General features: G+C 40.9%; 1 protein-coding gene across 11 annotated transcripts in view; it reads right to left on the bottom strand.

Moving 5' to 3' along the window:
• The window catches only part of LOC117252677 (uncharacterized), a 191815-nt gene that overhangs the window by 92590 nt on the left and 77594 nt on the right, over positions 1-21631 (bottom strand). The window lies entirely within an intron of this gene.

The following is a 21631-nucleotide window of genomic DNA, read 5'->3' as shown; positions in this document are numbered from 1 at the left end:
CAATCTCAAATATTATCATGAAATATTTGTGGAAAAATCTTTTTTGTGTTTCAAAAGGTGTGGCTGCATTAGACAGATACAAACAAATACAAATTATATTTTTTTGTTTATTGTTTACAAGAAAAAATAACAAAACTAAATTCTTGACAGTTTCAGTATGTCAGTTCTCAACATTGTCGGTATCAAAGTCAACAAATAACAGAGAATGTGTTCAAAACTGAACAAAAAATAAATAAACCATCACATCATCAAATTAATATTTAGTAGTCCTGCCATTGGCACGTAGTAGAGCTCTAATCCTGGCTGGCATGTTCCCCATGAGCCTTTCACACTGTTGAGGGGTAATCTTGTCCCATTCTTCTTGAATTACTGCTTTTAATTCTTCTAAATTCTTTGGTTTATGCTTTGAAACAGACCTTTTGATAATCCACCACAGATTTTCAATGGGGCTCATGTCCGGGGATTGAGCTGGCCACTCTAAGACCTGGATACTGTACTCCTGCAGCCAAGTTCTACTGGCCTTGGATGTGTGGCAAGGGGCATTATCCTGTTGAAACATCCAGTTTTTACCTCGCCGGAACAGTGCACACGCAGAAGGGAGTGTGTGGGTTTCGAGAATGGTACAATACTTGGTAGAGTTCAATGTGCCATCACAGACAGTGAGATGACCAACACCGGCAGCACTCATGCATCCCCAAACCATGATACTGCCTCCACCATGCTTGACAGTAGGTACTGTACATGCTCACCCTCACATTAGTAGGAGGAAGATAAAGCTGGAAACTGGACTCATCTGACCACAAAATCTTCTTCCAATTCCTGGCTGTCCAGTTCTTGTGTGCCTGGGCCCAACCACGCCGGGCTAACCTCTGTCTCTCATTGATCAGGGGCTTCTTGATAGCCTTGTAGGACTTTAAGCCATGATCTAAAAGTCGGCCACGTACAGTGCGGGTGGAACACTGGACACCAGTTTGGTTTGACCACTGCTGCTGAAGCTCCTGTGATGTCATTCGGCGGTTTTGCCTGCACATGCGGATCAGGATGCGGTCATTTCTTGCTGAAGAAACCCTTGGACGCCCAGATCTTGGTTTGTCTTCCAAGCTGTTGGTTCGTCTGTATTTCTGCAGAGTGTATCCAACTGCTGAAGGACTGCATCTGCACTTCCTGGCTATCTGGCGGCAGCTGTACCCTTCCTGGCTGAGAATCTTTATCTTCAGGTGTGTTTCCTGCGTTAGGTTCCTTGTTTTAGCCATTTTTGTGTCTGAAGAACTTTCAAATGTGCTGGCTTTATGTAGACACGAAGCCTGGCAACAAAAATTGTGTCTTTTAATAAAAAGAACGACCTTCATCACTGGTACCAAAATGACCCAATACTCAAAATTTCTTATGTATTTTTATGGAACCAATCAATTTTAAGTTTTTAATGGCTTTTTTAGGATTTATTTAGTATTTTGGCTGTGACTGTACTAAAAGAAATTGCACTTGAAGACCTAAGAGTGATTCTTAATGCAATATTTCACAAATGCACGGGGTGTCCGAAAACCACCACTGTATATATAGATATATATATATATATATGTGTGTGTGTGTGTGTGTGGGTCAAAGACGAATAAGAATTTGAAAATTGAAAATAAATCAAATTGGCTAAAAATGCCAATTTAGACACTTTCTATTTTTATTAGAGTGTTCTGTATACAACTCAACAAAAATAATTGATTTTAAAAATGCAATTAACATTTTTCAGTCAATCATATGGATAATCCCATGGAAAATGTCCTTCCTGGAATAGAATTGAAAATTAATTAAAATGTCTACCACTGTTGGCATATAAAAGTTTATACATAACTATAGTTAGAGCTCAACAAACAGTTACTGCTCAGAAAACAACATTTTCATCACAATTAATGTAATATATTTGGATATTTATACTGAAATGGGTTCATTAGTTGCTGTTGATCACACAATGTTCCATGCCAAAAAGAGAAAAAAGATGGAAAATGTCTTAAAATGTTTTATAGTAAAGGTAAAAGGGTTGTTATTGTATCCTCAACTCAAGAAACATGATTGAGTAATATAACATGAAAATCTGGGTTAAATTACTTGACTGTGTCATTGTTACCCGGAATGACATGCTGTTAGCCAGGAATGACATACTGCAAGATTTCAAAGTAATTATCATTAAAGGCTGTCTCAGAACATCATTTTTTCAACAAACATACATAATACTAAGAGACTGACAGCTGTTAAAGATCTGAAAAGATGTTTTTTAATCTTTCATTTCATGCAACAATGTAACTCATTTATCAAGCAATGCAATGATGTTCCCGGGTCAAATTGACCCGGTGGATATTTAACCATCTGAAAGTAGTTTAAAACTAGAAACTCAGAGATTGCAGACCTCCACCAAGTAAGTAATATTCCCTCCCCCTCTGCATCAGATTTTGCAGCCTGCATCACAATTAGCTTATTTGCATTTCTATCATTATTAGGTTATATATGCCTTCACCATGGAGACACTGTGGTGTATTTATTTCATTTTTATTTTGTACCAACACAGAATATAATGTTGTTTTGTATTTTTCACTTTCTTTTTTCCAACAAAGAACATTAATTTCAACTTTAGAATTACAACAATATTTAGCAAGTAGAACAAGACGTGCTTTCCAGCCTCCAGATGGCGCTACTTTCACCGTTTTAATTGCTGCTGAGGCTGTCAGACCATAGACTTTATTATTTTATCCACTTTGCTTCAACCAATCACCACCAAAAGTTTATCATTTGTTCCTTGTCCCATTATCCACCTTTCCTGAAAATCTAATCAAAATCCGTTTCTCAGTTTTTTAGTTATTTTGCACACAAACAAACAAACAAACAGACAAACAAACAGACCAACGCCGGTGAAAACATAACCTCCTTGGCAGAGGTAAATATATTTTTCTCTATAAACATTATCATTAGCTCAATTGACATTAATGTAATCATTATTTAATGTAATCAAGTGTTTCACCCCTTACAGATCATGGTTTACTTATGAGAATTCACTCGTTTTTCATTAAAAAATAAACTTTCAAACTGATTTATTTTAGTACACTGGCAAAAATTAAGGCATTCAATATTCTATTTGGCCATTTTTTGATATGAATGTTTCTCTTGGAGTTGATGTGTGTTGGACAATACTCTCATCATCTGAAAATTCATCATCATGATCAGAGTTGATCTCAAGATCATCTTAATTTTCAGACAGTTCCTCCTCAACTTCACTATCCTGATCAAGGATATGTTCCAGAGCCTCCTGGGCTGTCATTCTCTTCTCTTGTGTCTAGATTTGCAAGAAATGTGATATTTTTACCCTTCCTCCATTATCACTGCCGTGTCAGTAGTCATTTTTCATTGACATGTTCATTACACTAATCAAGTCCAGCAGAAACGGTTTCATGCTCCAAAACTTAATAACATGTTTTCTGTGTTCTTAAACTTTGAAACGAGTCAGTTTGACCCACAACATAACAGAAGGGTTAACTAAAACATCTAAGCCTTTTGCAATGAGTGTAAACCTATTTTGATATTTTTTTCCTTTTTACTGATCTGCCTTCACTAAATCACAATACCTTGCTCTCTTTTCCTCAAGACACTCAGCCCTAGCTTGTGGATCAGCATTCTTCCTGGCCCTGTATAGTCTCTGCCTCTCTTTATTAGACAGCTGCATCTGGAAGAACAAAACTGACCCTGAAACATCAAAAACTATACTAAAACCTTATTAAAAACATAAATATTAGATTATAGCATATTACTGGTTCATGTTTGGACAATAACTTCACAAAAATCTATGATAATGGCCTGTGTTCACTGAATCAGATGAATTCAAGATAAATAACAGAAAATGCCATAAAAATTAAAAAAAAAAACATAATATTTTTATTAATATATATTATTATATTATATTATATTATATTATATTATATTATATTATATTATATTATATAACAATATCAAGTCAATGCCTAAAAAGATACAGATACTAATACAAATCTGTATTGATCAACATGTCCACTCTGGATAACAGAGGACATGTCCTGGGTAACAGAAGATCTTATCCAGGGAGGACATGAAGGACGAAAAAACAATTTTCCCTTTATAATCAGGCTTTAACTAGGCCTACTGTGGAAAACTATAACTTAAACTTCAACACATCAATGTCATATTTCACATGAAATTGGTAGTTTTTGAATATATAAACATCATAAATGTTTTATTAGCGTTATCCAGAAAGACACATGATTTAAGGACATATCACACCAGTGACCGAAAAGGTCAAAATATCAACATTTTAAGAGACTTTCTGACCTTGTAATGTGTTTTGGGGGTCCTTCAGAATCTTCTGGCTGATGCAACAGTCTGTCACATGACTATCCAAATCAAAATATGGTAACATATAGCAACTATAGTCTGTTACCCAGGAAGAACATTATGGAAATCCAAATATGGAGACAAAAGTATTTCTTACGTTAAAATGTAAATAAGCTTAGCATTGTTACCATATTTGCAGATGTCATTGCAAACATGAACACAATTATGCCCCAGTAGATAATTAATGCTTTTATCAAGATTTCTGACATTTTTGGCACATTTTTGTACTTAGATTTAAGCGGGGACGTTACCCAGGAAGGACAGTTCGGTACTTTTGAGCTCAATAGCTCCTTAAATTTTCATTTCTTATAGTGAATACTCATATGAGTAAGTGAAGAGGGGAGAGCTGAGTAACATAATGTAGTGTTTTGAAATATTTATATATTTTTAACATTATAAATATGCTTGGGACACCAGAATTGCCACGTCTTTGACCCGTATGTATATATATATATATATATATATATATACAGTACAGGCCAAAAGTTTGGACACACCTTCTCATTCAATGCGTTTTCTTTATTTTCATGACTATTTACATTGTAGATTCTCACTGAAGGCATCAAAACTATGAATGAACACATGTGGAGTTATGTACTTAACAAAAAAAGGTGAAATAACTGAAAACATGTTTTATATTCTAGTTTCTTCAAAATAGCCACCCTTTGCTCTGATTACTGCTTTGCACACTCTGGCATTCTCTCGATGAGCTTCAAGAGGTAGTCACCTGAAATGGTTTTCCAACAGTCTTGAAGGAGTTCCCAGAGGTGTTTAGCACTTGTTGGCCCCTTTGCCTTCACTCTGCGGTCCAGCTCACCCCAAACCATCTCGATTGGGTTCAGGTCCGGTGACTGTGGAGGCCAGGTCATCTGCCGCAGCACTCCATCACTCTCCTTCTTGGTCAAATAGCCCTTACACACCCTGGAGGTGTGTTTGGGGTCATTGTCCTGTTGAAAAATAAATGATCGTCCAACTAAATGCAAACCGGATGGGATGGCATGTCGCTGCAGGATGCTGTGGTAGCCATGCTGGTTCAGTGTGCCTTCAATTTTGAATAAATCCCCAACAGTGTCACCAGTAAAACACCCCCACACCATCACACCTCCTCCTCCATGCTTCACAGTGGGAACCAGGCATGTGGAATCCATCCGTTCACCTTTTCTGCGTCTCACAAAGACACGGCGGTTGGAACCAAAGATCTCAAATTTGGACTCATCAGACCAAAGCACAGATTTCCACTGGACATTCCTTGGGTTTCTTGGCCCAAACAAATCTCTTCTGCTTGTTGCCTCTCCTTAGCAGTGGTTTCCTAGCAGCTATTTGACCATGAAGGCCTGATTCGCACAGTCTGCTGCTAGAACTCTGGGTGGCATTCATCTGGTCTCTGATCTGAGCTGCTGTTAACTTGCGATTTCTGAGGCTGGTGACTCGGATGAACTTATCCTCAGAAGCAGAGGTGACTCTTGGTCTTCCTTTCCTGGGTCGGTCCTCATGTGTGCCAGTTTCGTTGTAGCGCTTGATGGTTTTTGCGACTCCACTTGGGGACACATTTAAAGTTTTTGCAATTTTCCGGACTGACTGACCTTCATTTCTTAAAGTAATGATGGCCACTCGTTTTTCTTTAGTTAGCTGATTGGTTCTTGCCATAATATGAATTTTAACAGTTGTCCAATAGGGCTGTCGGCTGTGTATTAACCTGACTTCTGCACAACACAACTGATGGTCCCAACCCCACTGATAAAGCAAGAAATTCCACTAATTAACCCTGATAAGGCACACCTGTGAAGTGGAAACCATTTCAGGTGACTACCTCTTGAAGCTCATGGAGAGAATGCCAAGAGTGTGCAAAGCAGTAATCAGAGCAAAGGGTGGCTATTTTGAAGAAACTAGAATATAAAACATGTTTTCAATTATTTCACCTTTTTTTGTTAAGTACATAACTCCACGTGTTCATTCATAGTTTTGATGCCTTCAGTGAGAATCTACAATGTAAATAGTCATGAAAATAAAGAAAATGCATTGAATGAGAAGGTGTGTCCAAACTTTTGGCCTGTACTGTATATATATATATATATATATATATATATATATATGCTATAAGTGTAGCCTATATCCATCTATCTATCTATCTATCTATCTAGTTCAGGTTCAAGCTGCTTTATGACTGCATTCAAAACAATGTTGCCAAAGCATATTAACACAATATAACACAAATATAACAAGCATAAACAATAACAATACATTTATAATAATTGCAATTAAAAAAACAAAACATGGAGAGCATGAGTGGCTATGGCAGGGTAAAAGTCGTAAAGAAATTAATTTATACAACAGATTAATTATCAATATATAAACAATTATCAATCATCATGTGTGATGTGAAGTTGATGGCAGGCTGTTACATATTTTGCCGCCAGTACACAACAGTCCTCCCTCTCTCCCAGTAGGACCGGAAGTTTCTCTAGGTTTAAGTGCAAGAACTCTGGGAATATCTTTATTATTTTTGCAAAATACTCTCCTCTAATGCATTTATATTTGTCACATTGAGTTCTACTGCTAGGTTGTGCTCACTCAGTCTGTACTTAGTCATCGTTTTCCTCATATTTCTATCAGACTCTGTGCTCAGGTAGATTGCCACAGAGTACTGTCTATTGAGGGCTTTATATGTTTCCATTTTGCTCTGGGATTTTATTAGTTCTGTCCAATATTCTCTGTATTTTTCTTTTTCTTTTGTCATAATTTGGTTGGGTCTAATTTTCGGGGGTGGGGGGTGGGGTGGGGGGGGGGGGGGGGGGGGGGGGGGAGCATGTGTCCTGAAGCTGAGGTGGTTGTGATGTAGTGACCTGAGTGGTTGAAGGTTTGGACAGACTCTGGACAAGCAGGTAGAGGGGACTCCTTTGTGGGTTCAGCTCCTGGCAGCATAAGGCTTTATAGGAAATTGAGAGTGGGTCACTTGTTTTAATGTGGTTCCAGAAATTTAGGGCTCGTTTTTTGATATTTAACAGTAGAGGATTCTGGCCAAATTCAGCTCTGCATGCAGAGTTTGGAGTTCTTCTCTGCACCTGGAGGAGACTTCTGCAGAACTCTGCATGCAGGATTTCAATTGGATGTCTATCTATCTATCTATCTATCTATTTTCTTTCCTTGTTCAGGCACTATTTACAACAGATAATTTGTTAGCCTATAATAACAGATACTTGCATCTTTATATCAAGGGGAACAAATTGTGTCTCATGAAATTGTTATATTACTTATTATACCTACTTATACCTACTTATTTCCACAGCAGTTGGGGTGCTGTGTGTTGTTGCCTGTTCCTGCCACAAGGTGGAGTCTGGGGTTTGTGAGTCAGTGCCATAATACCAGACTGTATAGAGATTTCATTTTTATTCAAAATAAAAATGAAATCTCTATACAGTCTGGTATAGTCTCATGTTTCCAGAGGATGGTTTCACTTCAGATTGATAGTAGACCACCTCAGAATGTCACACACTAAATTTCATTTGATTCTGATGTAGAATTTCAAAATAAGAGCCTTCTTAAAAAGTCAAATATGAGAAAACACCTCATATTTGACTTTTTAGAAGGCTCTTATTTTAAAATAGCTATTTTCTAGCATTCTAATGCACTTACATTAATTCCACTGCCACTGTAGCTGCTTAATAATGAAGCCTGCTCTTCTGCAACTTCTCTTTCCTCTAGAGTTCCTCCAGAAATTTCCCCACTACTTTCTGTTTAACATAGCCTCTCACCAGAAAATGCTGGCAGCCGGAATATGTTTTCATTACTGTGTAACTGTTTTTTCCCTCCAATTTTATTTTAATTCATGAGCATGGATGTAAATAAATAAAAACAATTATACAAAGTCATGAGTACATTCAAGCTATAGAGAGGATTTTACGGCTTCATAAACATTCAAAGTCCTGATGGCTTTCATATTGGCCAGTTCATATTTTAACTGGTGTATATTGGGTTTCCTTTCCGTCCACTTGCTTTTGTGGATATGAAACTTTAAAAATAAAAGATGTCTTCTGTCGATATTGTTTTTCTCCAAATAAAATGTAATGTCCTTTTTTTCTGTTTTCCTTTTTTTCTTTTTTCATGCAATTCATGCAATTGTACTAGCACTTTTGTCAGTCATACTACTGGCAAAAAGTATGATATAAGACAGTTTTCCACATGCAGTTCTAGTAATGTCATATATCTAATTTCATGTCCATGTGGACTCCAATATGTTGGCAAAACGACAAGACAAATAAAAACAAGGATAATTGAACACAAAAATGCAATTAGGAGGGTAGATGAAAAATCCTCTATTGCTCGTCATTTCAGAGATGCTAACCACCCTGTTTCCTCTCTCACCTTCTGTGTTATCCAGCAGATTAAAATACCACATAGGGGAGGTGACATGGAACGTCTTCTTTTACAGGCAGAGTGTAAATGGATATTTTATCTCCAAACTCTGCATCCAAAAGGTTTAAACAAAGAAATTGTATTAAATTGTTTCATTTAGAACCCTTGGGGTAGTGTGTGTTTGTTGTCTGCCATGATCAGGGATGAGAAATGTGTCTTTCTATCCTTCTATATATTTTGTAATTGCTAGTTTTAAAACTGTTAGTGTTGATCTAAAATCAGGCCTCTTCTCTTAGTAATCTGATGATACTTTAATATGCTATAATAGCTTTAGATATCATCCTTTGTGTAGTTGTACTTGTGGCCCTGGAACATGTATGGATCCATGCACTGATTGACTCTGCCCCCAATCTACAAATAGAGCACAGGTGTGTGATTTGCCCCTTTAGGCAGACTGAGGATGGCTGTGTAGCCGAAACGTTTCTGGTCAGTTTTCTTTTGTTTCTTTTTGTTTTTCACACTATGGTAGCACGTTATATATTTTTGTATATATTTTTGATGGACCATTAAACATGCTTAACATCCATCAACCTCTGGAGTGGACAATCCATTTTTCTGATCAGTGTGCGAGCTTTTCCTGCTTTCTTCTTAAATTCATTAACAACATAAAGCTGCAAGTATCCTATTATTATAGGCTAACAAATGATCTGTTGTAGATGTGCTAAAAATAGTGCCTGAACAAGGAAAGAAAATAGATAGATAGATAGATAGATAGATACTGTGTAAATATATATATAGGCTACACTTATAGCATGCATGCATGTATGTATGTATGTATGTATGTATGTATGTATATATATATATATATATATATATATATATATATATATATGTGTGTGTATATATATATATGTATACAGTAGATCTAGCCTATATAGCCTATATATATTCGTGTCACATGTCCGTAACATGACGCGTTGTTGCTTCAAGAGCTGACACTTTTGACCCCTGTGATCACATGACGTGTCTACACACACACGTCTGATTAGCATAGCAAGCTAGTTAGCATAGCGATGCTACGTGTAACCAGAGATATTGGATGAAGCGAGATACCCCACCGTAGGCTTATCCAATGTTAAGAAAACGGTTACTCTTCCTGTCTCCTAAGTGGGCGTGGTTAGCTCTCCCTCCAATCAGAGCCTGTTCTCTCTCAAACCCCCCTCCCCACCACCGTGTTGAACAGAGGCTGTGTGGATGTCTGTGTATGCGGATCGAGAAGCAGGCGGAATGAAAATACATTCTTCCTATTATTGCAGCCTATTGTTGCACAAAGCTTGGGCATTTTTTTTTATTACTAGCGGTAAATAACTGTTTGTAAGCTAACTGTGATTTTACCACCTGTCAAGATCACAAGATCTCGCGAGAACTTGTTTTCTGAGACAGACAGGGCTCAAACAAAGTTAATTTTCTCTTGATCTGTGCGGATGTAAAATGCAGCTTTAGTGTCAGAATGTTGGTAAAATGTCTGGCTTGTGGAAAACAAACCCAATATTTACTTTAGTGACTATAAGGCGAAAAAAGAATTGACCATAAATTGTGATCACGTTCATTTTCCTCATTGACAACAATACATTCAGAGCTGCCGCAAGTCTCCTACGGGGGCGTGGCGCTGACGTCACTGAATCAGGAAGTGAGCTGAGTGGGGTCAGAGATACTGGATGAAGCGAGATACCCCACTCAGCTCACTTCCTGATTCAGTGACGTCAGCGCCACGCCCCCGTAGGAGACTTGTGGCAGCTCTGAATGTATTGTCGTCAATGAGGAAAATGAACGTGATCACAATTTATGGTCAATTCTTTCGCCCAGTAGTCACTAAAGTAAATATTGGGTTCATTTTCCACAAGCCACACATCTTACCAACATTCTGACACTAAAGCTGTATTTTTCATCCGCACAGATCAAGAGAAAGTTAACTTTGTTTGAGCCCTGTCCGTCTCAGAAAACAAGTTCTCGCGAGATCTCGTGATCTTGATAAACAGGCGGTAAAATCACAGTTAGTTTACAAACAGTTATTTACCGCTAGTAATAAATAAAAAATGCCCAAGCTTTGTGCAGCAATAGGCTGCAATAATAGGAAGAATGTATTTTCATTCCACCTGCTTCTCGATCTGCATACACAGACATCCACAGAGCCTCTGTTCAACACGGTGGTGGGGAGGGGGGTTGAGGGAGAACAGGCTCTGATTGGAGGGAGAGCTAACCACGCCCACTTAGGAGACAGGAAGAGTAACCGTTTTCTTAACATTGGATAAGCCTACAGTTGGGTATCTCCCTTCATCCAATATCTCTGGTGGGGTATCTCGCTTCATCCAATATCTCTGGTGTCACACGTCCGTAACACGATGCGTTGTTGCTTCCAGAGCTGACACTTTTGACCCCTGTGATCACTTGATGTGTCTACGCACGCACGTCTGATTAGCATAGCAAGCTAGTTAGCATAGCGATACTACTGCTCCTGGGTCAACCTGAAAAATAGTTTCCCTGCAACATGGTGCAGGGAAACTATTTTTCCGTCCAATATTTATTCATATTGCAGGCTAATGAACTGGGGTTGAGCGGGCCGGTTGCCATGGTGACAAGTAATCAAAGACAATGCGTTCACCTGTGGATCTGACGGAGACTCTGGACTGATCATACAGAGCTGGACTTGATTGCAGGGCACGAACTGAGAAAGGAGATCCGAGCGAGTGACAGTTTGGCTCTGGGAAGCGGAGCTGCTGTAAAGTGCCCAACGAAGAAATCCTTTATTGCCTTCATGGCCGGGGGGGGGGGGGGCGGGATTTGAAGACAGCCAGCGTAGGTGGAGAAGTCCCGGGGTGTAAGGTGGAGGTTAGTTAAGGATCGGGGAATTAGGAGTGTCCTCCCGCTTTCCAGCTTTGTGTGTGCAGGCGTCTGTTACGCTGTCAGCCGCTCGGTGTTCCAGCGCTGGAACCTCCACTGCACTGTCGGACCAGCGCCACAAGCCTAGACCCTGGTGGTGGATCTCGTTGATCCGGCCAGTTAAGAGTTTGTTTTAAAGTATGACATCTTAAGTGTTTGTGTTATATTTGCAGTCCTGTCAGTTTTAACTGAAAGCCGAGCACGCTCAAAAACCCCGCTCCGTTCGGTGCTTTCTGTCTCTGGAGTGCACATCTTTAAAAAGATGTTTGACAGAAAATTAACCAACGATAAGGTGTCATATTGAAGATTTCGTTTGAACAAAGTATAATTTGAATTTTGAAACCTGTTTTGTTGACTTTTTTGTAATAAATTACTTTTTTGGACTTCAACCATTTTTGTCAGTGCATTATTGATGAATTAAGCCAGCCGCCACCTGTAGAGAGTGGTTCTACACACAATAAAGCCTATAGTTGGAGAAAGTATAACACAGAAGTCTGCTGGTTTTAATCTGCCCGTACCCTATTACGCTATTAATTATTAATAATTAAAATTGAATGACCCAAATCCGTGGATATCACAGGTTGAGGTGGAGCAGGTCGCTGTTTAATGATAAATCCGTGGAGCTGTCCCTGGTGCTGAATTAACACACCTCATTTTAATCCACCTCAACCTGTGACCAGGAGGGTGAAACTCTCTGCTTTACAATGCATTCAGATAGTTTGATACCTTTTAGAAATCTAATACTCCATGTAAATTATGGGGAAATATTTCAATGCTAACAGTCTACTCAGACTACCATATGCTGGAATCACTCTAAACATTAAACAGACATACATATGGAGGAGACCGGATGGCAGCGTGAGACCGCGAGACCACTGTGGGATTTTGAGATTCAACATGGCGGCGCCATGTTGAATCTACGAGTGCGTCATGGAGGGTCCTGCCGACAACCCCAATAAGAGGAAGAAGACCGACTCAGCCACCGATACACAAGACCTGTTATCCTCCAAATTTACCGTCTTGGAATCCATCAACAAGAAGCTAGAAGTGCTCGGTATGCTTCACCAGGAGATAAAAGACCTGAAGGTAAGCTTGGAGTTCACTTACCAGCAGATTAGCGACCTGCAGCAAAACAACACTGAACTCCGCTCCACCTTAGCAGCGGTCACGTCAGATGTAGATCTTCTCAAAAAGGAAAATAAACTCCTGAAGGAAACTGTCCTCGACGTGCAGTCCAGAAGTATGAGAGACAATTTAATCATTTCTGGCGTCCCGGAGAGCACACCAGACAACCCAGAAGTCCAGGTAAAAAAGTTCATGGTGACGGCCCTCAAGATCCCGACGGAGACTGTCAACAACATCACCTTTCACCGCGTCCACAGGCTCGGACCCGAGGAGGCCAGCGTCCTCGTCCTATCATCGCCAAATTCGAACATTATCAGCAGAAAATGCTCGTTAAGAGTAAAGGACGAGAGCTAAAAGGCACTTCGTTCGGTATGAACGATCAGTTCCCCAGGGAAATCAACGAGAGGCGGAAAGTGTTATATCCCATTTTAAAAGAGCACAGGCAGAAGGGAAATAGGACCTCTCTTGTGGTCGACAAATTATACATAGATGGGCAGCTGTTCCGCCACTCTACCACCACCCCATGGCTCTTCTAAGTGAGATAAGTGCCCCTAAAACCACAAAACAAAGTAGAACCATAGCTTAATTGTATCATAAAAGCAATAAAATAATAATAATTAAAAAAAAGACCAAAAGATGTGTGTATACATGTATATATATATTGGGGCTGCACTATTCTTGAAATAAATAAATAAATATATGTATGTATATTTCATTCAAAATGGTACTCTGACACATTTCTCCTGCAACAGATAATTAAGCATTCCTGCGATTGCAATGCAATTAATCATGCGGCCCTGGTATATATGTATGTATGTATGTATATATGCAGATGTATATGTATGTACATGTGGTTATATGGATATATATACATATATATATATATATATATATATATATATATATAATGAACACAACACTGACTTATTGAAAAGGAAAAAAAGGAACAAAAAAAAAAAATCTCACAGGGTGTGAATGTACACTTCACATACCCCACCCAGCATTCTCCCTTTCCTTCTCTATTTTTTTCCCTCCTTCATGTCCCCCTCTTAAAGATCCAAATTTTAATCAAATTTTTTCATCCTGCCATAACAACAGACAAAGAGGTGTCTCTATCATGGTCCACAAGAGACTACCATTTACTTTAAACAGCACGGTAGCAGACCCAGAAGGCCGCTACATCATTATTCAGGCAACAATCTTTAACAAATTATATACAATCGTTAATCTGTATGCCCCTAATAATGATGATCCAGCCTTCTTTCACACAATCTTCTCTTTACTATCTAACCTATCAGACAGCTCGACAACTATAATTGGAGGAGACTTTAACACAGTCCTAAATGCTTCATTAGACCGATCTAGTAACTCAGTACACACAAAGCAATCACAATCGGCTAAGGTAATACAGGAATACATGGATGATTTTGGGCTTGGCGATGGCTGGAGACTCAAATACCCATCGAAGAGGGAATATACTTTCTTCTCTCCTGTGCATCGCTCATTTTCAAGAATTGACTTTTTTCTCTTAAATAACTCCATCTCACAAAAAATTACCACAAAAATACACCCGATCATTATCCGCGACCATGCACCAATATCACTCACTCTGCAAATAGAAACCATCCATAAACGGCCCCCAACATGGCGCTTTAATATCTCTTTACTTAAAGACCCAGACTTTGACAAAATGGTGAGACGGGAGTGGGCAAACTTTCTTGAAGACAATGACTCTCCAACTTTATCTCCGTCTTTAATATGGGAAACTGGGAAGGCAGTAATCAGAGGAAAAATTATATCATACTCCTCCTACAAGAAGAAAAAGGAATTGCAAGCAGAAAAAAACATTGAGGAAAAAATTAAACTAACACAGGAATATGCAAACAATCCAAGTGATCAAGTATGGACCCAATTACAGTGTACAAAATCGCAACTGGACAATATTCTATCAAAGAAAACTGAATTTATCATACAGCAACTAAGATATAATAATTTTGAACACAGTAACAAATCAGGAAAATTTTTGGCTAATCAGCTCCAACGCAATAAAGAAAAATCTCTGATACCAACAATCCAGGGGCCGTCCGGAAATTACACACAATCTCCTCAGGAGATCAATCAGATTTTCTATTCTTTCTACCATAACTTATATTCAACAGTAAACAATCCAAACCCAGAAGATATTCAGGCTTTTCTCGATAACCTAAATTTACCTCAGTTATCCACGGAACACAGAAATATGTTAGACGCCCCCCTGACTATTAATGACCTGCAGAGTGCATTAGACAAAATGCCAACAGGTAAGGCTCCAGGTCCAGACGGCTTTCCTGCCGAATTTATAAAACATTTCTGGACAATATTAGCACCACTTTTCATCAGGACAGTGACAGAGATCAAAAAGAACGGAGGTATAAGACCTCACATGAATACAGCAGCAATCAAATTATTACTAAAGCCAGACAAAGACCCCACACTTCCTTCTAGCTACCGTCCTCTATCACTAATTAACAGTGATATCAAAATTATCTCAAAGGCACTTGCTTCTAGACTGGAGAAAATAATCGCATCAATAATTCATAATGATCAAACGGGCTTCATTAATGGCAGACACTCAAGCAATAATGTCAGAAGAGTTCTTAATCTGATAAGTAAAGCACAACGCGTTAATACAAAAGCAATTATTTTGTCACTTGATGCAGAAAAAGCCTTCGACAAGGTCAACTGGTCCTTCCTATTTGCCACCCTGAGTGGATTTGGCTTTGGAGAGTCATTTATCCAGTGGGTATCAGCCTTATACAATTCCCCTAAGGCCACAGTCACCACCAACGGGATCACATCTAAAAGCTTCATTTTGCAGAGAGGAACCAGACAAGGGTGCCCACTCTCACCTCTACTGTTTGCAATATTCATCGAACCATTGGCTATGGTAGTCCGTCAGAACAGCAAGATCATAGGTATCCATTCCGCCAATTCAGAGCATAAAATTAATCTATATGCCGACGACATTTTACTTTATCTACAAGAACCGAAATCGTCTTTACATGAAGTATTTAATCTCATAACACATTTTTCTAAACTTTCGGACTACTCCATCAATTGGTCCAAATCGACAATAATGCCAATAACGGAGAACTCTTGGAATCCTGCAGACCAAAAATTTTCTCTCCCTGTGGGCAACATAAGATATCTTGGCATAAATATTTCACCCAAACTATCAGACCTGGTCCACCTGAACTTTAGCCCGCTGCTAGATAAGATCTGTGGTGACCTGAAGCGCTGGAATAATCTTCCCATCTCCCTCCTGGGACGAATAGCCACAGTTAAAATGAAAATTCTACCCCAAATTAACTATTTTTTTTCCATGATTCCATTCACACCCACATCGAAATGGTTCCTGTCATTAGATTCTGCAATTATAAAATTCTATTCAAAGAACAAAACAGCAAAAATTAGCCTAAGCACCCTTCAGAAAAACAAATTGGAAGGGGGATTGGACGCTCCTAACTTTAAACATTACTATTTAGCTAACCAGCTACAATACCCATTGAAATGGTTATATCCTAACGAAGACTACAACTGCTGGCTCGAACTAGAACAGGTGGACTGCAACAATATAAAACTCTCTGACCTCCCGTTTATCACCACTACACTCAGACGTCATAACTGTTTTAAGAACCCAATGATTGCTTCCACCTTATCAGCCTGGTGGAAAACACTAGAAATCACAGACTCTCCGATAGAACCTTGCTTGCTCTCTCCAATTTGGCACAACCCAGATTTTGAAATTAACAAAAGATCTCTCCATTTTAGCACATGGGAGATGAAGGGAGTAACTCATCTCCATCACCTTTTCCAAGACAATATACTTATGACATACACAACCTTATTTCAAACTTTTGAAATAAGAAATGGCAATTTTCTACAATATTTACAATTGATAAAAACAATCAAGAGGAGAATTCCAGCGCCTCAGGACACTTTGCAGCCACCAGAATTTGCCAAACATATTACAAAGCTTTCTCCGAGTAATAAGAAGAACCTTTCTGAGATTTATAAATTACTGTCAAAGACCAGTTCTATACATTTACCAATTTTAAAATGGGAAAAAGAACTGGGTGTATCACCGGACCCTGACTTCTGGACTCCGATATGCAAAAATACATTTAAGATGACAAGACACACTAATATACAACTTATCTAATTTAAAGTACTCCACAGAACACACATCACCCAACAAAAGATGAATAGAATGGGCTTTAGTCAATCTGACACATGCACTCAGTGTACTCAGAACACTGCAGACACCTACTTTCATGCACTCTGGTTATGTTCACCCGTCCAGCACTTCTGGTCAACAGTCACTCAAAAACTCTCCTCCATTTTGGACTGCAGGATCCCATTATCTCCCAACCTGTGCTTAATTGCTGACCTGATGACAATTGACCTCCCAAACAGCCACTGCAACTCTCTTCTTGTAGCTCTCGCCATCGCCAAGAAAACAATCCTAGTCAACTGGAAAGATAAACAGACCCTCAACATCAACCATTTGCTGAATCACCTTGTAGAACATATTTCGCTGGAGAAAATATCTGCTGGCCACAGAAACCAATTAACATACTTTACAGAAAAATGGTCACCATTTATTCACTCACTAAACGTGTCTGTATAGTGCCACTCAGCCTGTGAGCATATGCCACCTGTACATATAAATATTACAACTCAAGAAAGACTGTTGTGTAATATGTAACGTGTTTCTGTTAATGATGTAACCCCTAATCCCTCTATCTCTCTCACCACAATATACCACAGCGGTTCATCAGAACTCAAGGTCTTAAGCATGTGTTAGGTGCACCTTCTTCTCCTTGAATCCGGGCCTGCTCCCTGGCTCTGTGGGGGATTGCGGGGCCGGGCAGTTTCCCCTGGGGGCAGGTGCGTCTGGACTGCTCACCCTGTGTGCCTGGGGGGGGCGGGGTCTCCTCGTGCTCCCTGGGCCTGGGGCGGCGTGGCCGGTCCCCCCCTGGGCTGTTTCCGCCCCTGGTGGTGCGGGGTGGGTGGGCTCCTCCTCCCCTCCCCCTTCGCTCCGCTCCTGCCCTTCCCCCTCACTCCTCCCTCCCCCCTCTCCCCGTCCCTCCCTGCTCCTCTCTCCAGGCCTCGGGCAGGCCCGGGGTCCTCCCCTGGGTTGGGGGGCCTGGTGTGGGGGCTGGGTGCTGCCCGCAGGGGGTGTTCTGGTGCTGCACAGTGTGGGCCTGCCCGTTGGTGTGCGGCCGGTGGTAGGGGGCGGGTCGGATGGGCTGGGGGTCCGGTTTTGGGTCTGTTGCGGTCTGGGGGGGTACTGGCAGGGTTGCGGGTTGGCCTGTGCTCCTGCGCGTCGGGGTTCGGGGGGGCTGGGTGGGGCCCGTCATCCGTGCACCCTGGTGGCGCGCCTCGTCCTTCTGCTGGGGGTCGATTTGCTGCGGGCGGTGTGGCCCAGGTCGGGACCACTGCGGGGGCCTGACGCTGCAGTTGCTTGGGGGGCGGGGTTAGGTGGGGGCCCGTTGGGTTTCCTTGGGGCCCGCCTGGCCCACTGTCCATGGGCGCTGGGGGCCTCGCGGCGCCGGGGTCTGGTTGGCGCCACCTCCTAGCCCCTCCCATCCATCCCTCTGGCCCTCGGGCCGGGCCTACACTGGCCCAGCCTCCTAAACCACATTTAGTTCACTCACCACACATTCCACAGTTTTAATGCACCGCATACACTCACTCTTCGAGGTGCAGACCACGGATGGATTGGGGGGCTTCATGATGGGGCGGTGGGCGGTGGGTGGGCGGGCCCTCCTGCCCCGCCTGTCTGGGATGTGTGTCTGGCTCTCTCGGGGTGCCGGCCATCGCCGCCCTGGGTCCTTGGGCCTGCGTGGTGTCCTGCGGCCTCTGCGGCTCCCTGGTCTTGGGGTCTGGGCGCCCCTTTAACACTGCCAGATTTTCCGCGAATGTTGGGCCGTTTTGTCGGCAAGCTGCGTGCGTTTAGGCACACAGAGCCGGATTGGCGAGTTGATCGAAGGTGCCCAATTTTCCGCCTCGTAGGGTAGTCATATTGGCGGATCCCTTTTAATTTAAAAAGACCAATGCGGCCTTCCGCAACGGGAGAGGCTGTTGAAGACTGGTGGGAGGAGCTGTTGATGACGGCGCACGTGCAACCTACTGGTGGTGGATAAACAGGAAACAGCTGATAGCAGGAATTAGCGAACAGAGTAGCAAGAGGGAAACGTAAACCTGACAGACACTGTAAAGATGAGGAACTGAGGAGACAAGGAATTGCACGCCCTCCTTGCCCTGGCAAACGAAGAGGCCATTAACCGTCAGATGATGGGAACGGTAAAGGATGGGCCAACTTACGAGAGAATTGCATAAGGACCAGCCGCGGCTTCCCTTCCCTCCCACTGTTTACGTCACACGCTGAGCTACACGTTTTATTACTTGCAGCATTTTGCTGCACTCCCCGATTTTGTTTTTATACTGCCAATGCTGAAACATAGAGAGAGGGGCTGAGCGAATCAATACACTGCACACAGCTCTATAATTGAGATTGATGAGATTTTACCTGTTTTAAACACACAAATTTGCAGTAAAGCTGCAGTGATGAGTTTTAAGGTTGTATAGTATTCACAGGGATTGGCCGAATTTGTGTTAATTGTTGTGATCACAACATCTCCACATCCTGGAGGGACTCTTATTTGAAAATCACTAAGCTTCTATAATGTAACAGAGTTTACAATGTGCTAAATTTAATGAAAATTGGGCACACATACACAAGAGCATCTGATGAACTCTCCTAATATACCTAACATTTGCTCATTGTGTCACCCAGTGCTTAATTTGTAAAATTAGAAGTAGGGGAACACTTTGGGCCTCTGAGAGAGCAGAGTGGGGGAACAATTTTTTGAGCGGCACCCGAGCCGCCTCACTGGGCAACTCCAGATGGAATGGTTGTGACATCTAGTGTTGTCGCAGTACCAAAATTGGGACCCACGGTACGATACCAGTGAAAGTATCATGGTTCTGAGTAACATCACGATACCACAGCAAAAATTAGGCAGATGTGCCTTTGTCATTTATAAAAAGATAAATAACTTTTCTATAATACATCAGTGATATTTCAATGGAATAAATTACCTATTGACTTATTCATACTTCAAAAACAGCATCAATAAGTGATTAACATAGGGGGGGGATTGAAATAAAATGAATAAATAAAATAAAAATCAACCAGCCACCCTCCTCCCCTGACAAATAAAGAACAGTCCCTTCATAAGTAAAGAACAGTCCCTAAAGTGCGGTGAGGTTTGTGGACCGTTACCTGCCACAAAGACAGAAATGTCAACGGCTCGTTTCTCCTCTGACACGCCACATACCTGTGTGCCGCCACGGCTTGGTTGTCCAGGTACTACTGAGCAGTCATGACGCCAACGAAAGAGGAAATTAGGCTACTGGACCTGGAGTCGGACTTCTCCGCCATATTCCTGTCTGTGACCCCCGTTCAACCCGCAGGATTCACCTTTTGTTTCTGCTGCTGGTTGAAACTGTATTTGCACAGCGTGCTGAATGATTTATTTTGCTCGCACAAAACTATTTTTAGTCGCAAATGTGAGTAAAATGCTTGCACGTAGAGCTCTGTGGAAAACAAATCACTGCCGACAAGTAAAAAGAAATAAATAATAACTTTCACTGCTCAAAGATACTCACATGTCTGGAAAACAAACCACTACAGCAGCATATTGAGTGCCAGGTGGCCAGCGCTTTATTGGACGGCACATGGACACTCACCCTCTTGCGATTGAACTTATCCCACAGTAGTGGTACGTGAGGCACTGTAGTACTACGGTACTCCACCCTGCAACACTAGTGACATCAGCCAATACTGTATGTAGTTTTTAGATGTGAAAAGTTCTAGACCCATGCGAATTAGTTCCCGAACGCACTAGGGCCTTTTCTGAAAAGATCCTGGTATGCGTTCCAGTACGTTCCGGCTCAAATTAAGCACTGGTGTCACCTGACTTTACATACAGGTATGACCTGACGGCATGGTCAGGTGGTAAAGTCAGATAAAGATACAGCATCAGTTTGAGTGGGTATGGCAAACTCTGAGGAAAACAGGATTTTTCTGAGCTGCTTTCTAAAGGTTTTCTTGATGTTTTCCATTGAGTTTCATGACTAACAGCTGGAGCATTTGAACTTAGGACTCATTCTGTCACACTTAAATAGATTACTCAGCAATGAATGAGTGAAATAGGCAGGCTGTTCTCATAATTTTTTTGTTTGTTGCCCACAACAAGCAAAGTACCCAAAGTCTTGTCGCTTGTAACAAGGCAGGTTAGGGTGGTGGATCGATCACAAAAAACAAACTTCATGAGTGAGTCATTTTAAGGTACGTCCTCACCATGTTTCTTTTCCTAAACCTAATCTCAGTAACTTTTATTGCCTAAACTTAACCTCCTTTACTTTACATTAATTATGTAACTGTACATTAAGAACATAACATAATTTGTGGGGCACAAATTCGTAACAGTCATACAAACTGTTGTGCCTGCACTTTTCATAGGATATCTTACAAACAGTTCTATGAGAATACATTGAAATGGAATATGTAAAATTAGTTCATAACATTATCATAGAACTTGAGAAATGATGCATGCCAAATTTAGAGATGGAAAGAGAAAAGCAAATGAGATTTTTAAAAAAAAAAGAAAAAACAAATCTTCCCTACAAATTCAATGTGTGTTACTTTTTAAAATAGATCAAAGTGTGGAAAATGTGTCCACTTAAAAGGCATTGT

This window comes from Epinephelus lanceolatus, chromosome 13 (genome assembly GCF_041903045.1).
Source record: "Epinephelus lanceolatus isolate andai-2023 chromosome 13, ASM4190304v1, whole genome shotgun sequence".
Taxonomy (NCBI): Eukaryota; Metazoa; Chordata; class Actinopteri; order Perciformes; family Serranidae; genus Epinephelus; species Epinephelus lanceolatus.
The sequence above is the reverse complement of the archived record's forward strand: the minus strand, read 5'-3'. Positions and strand labels throughout refer to the sequence as shown.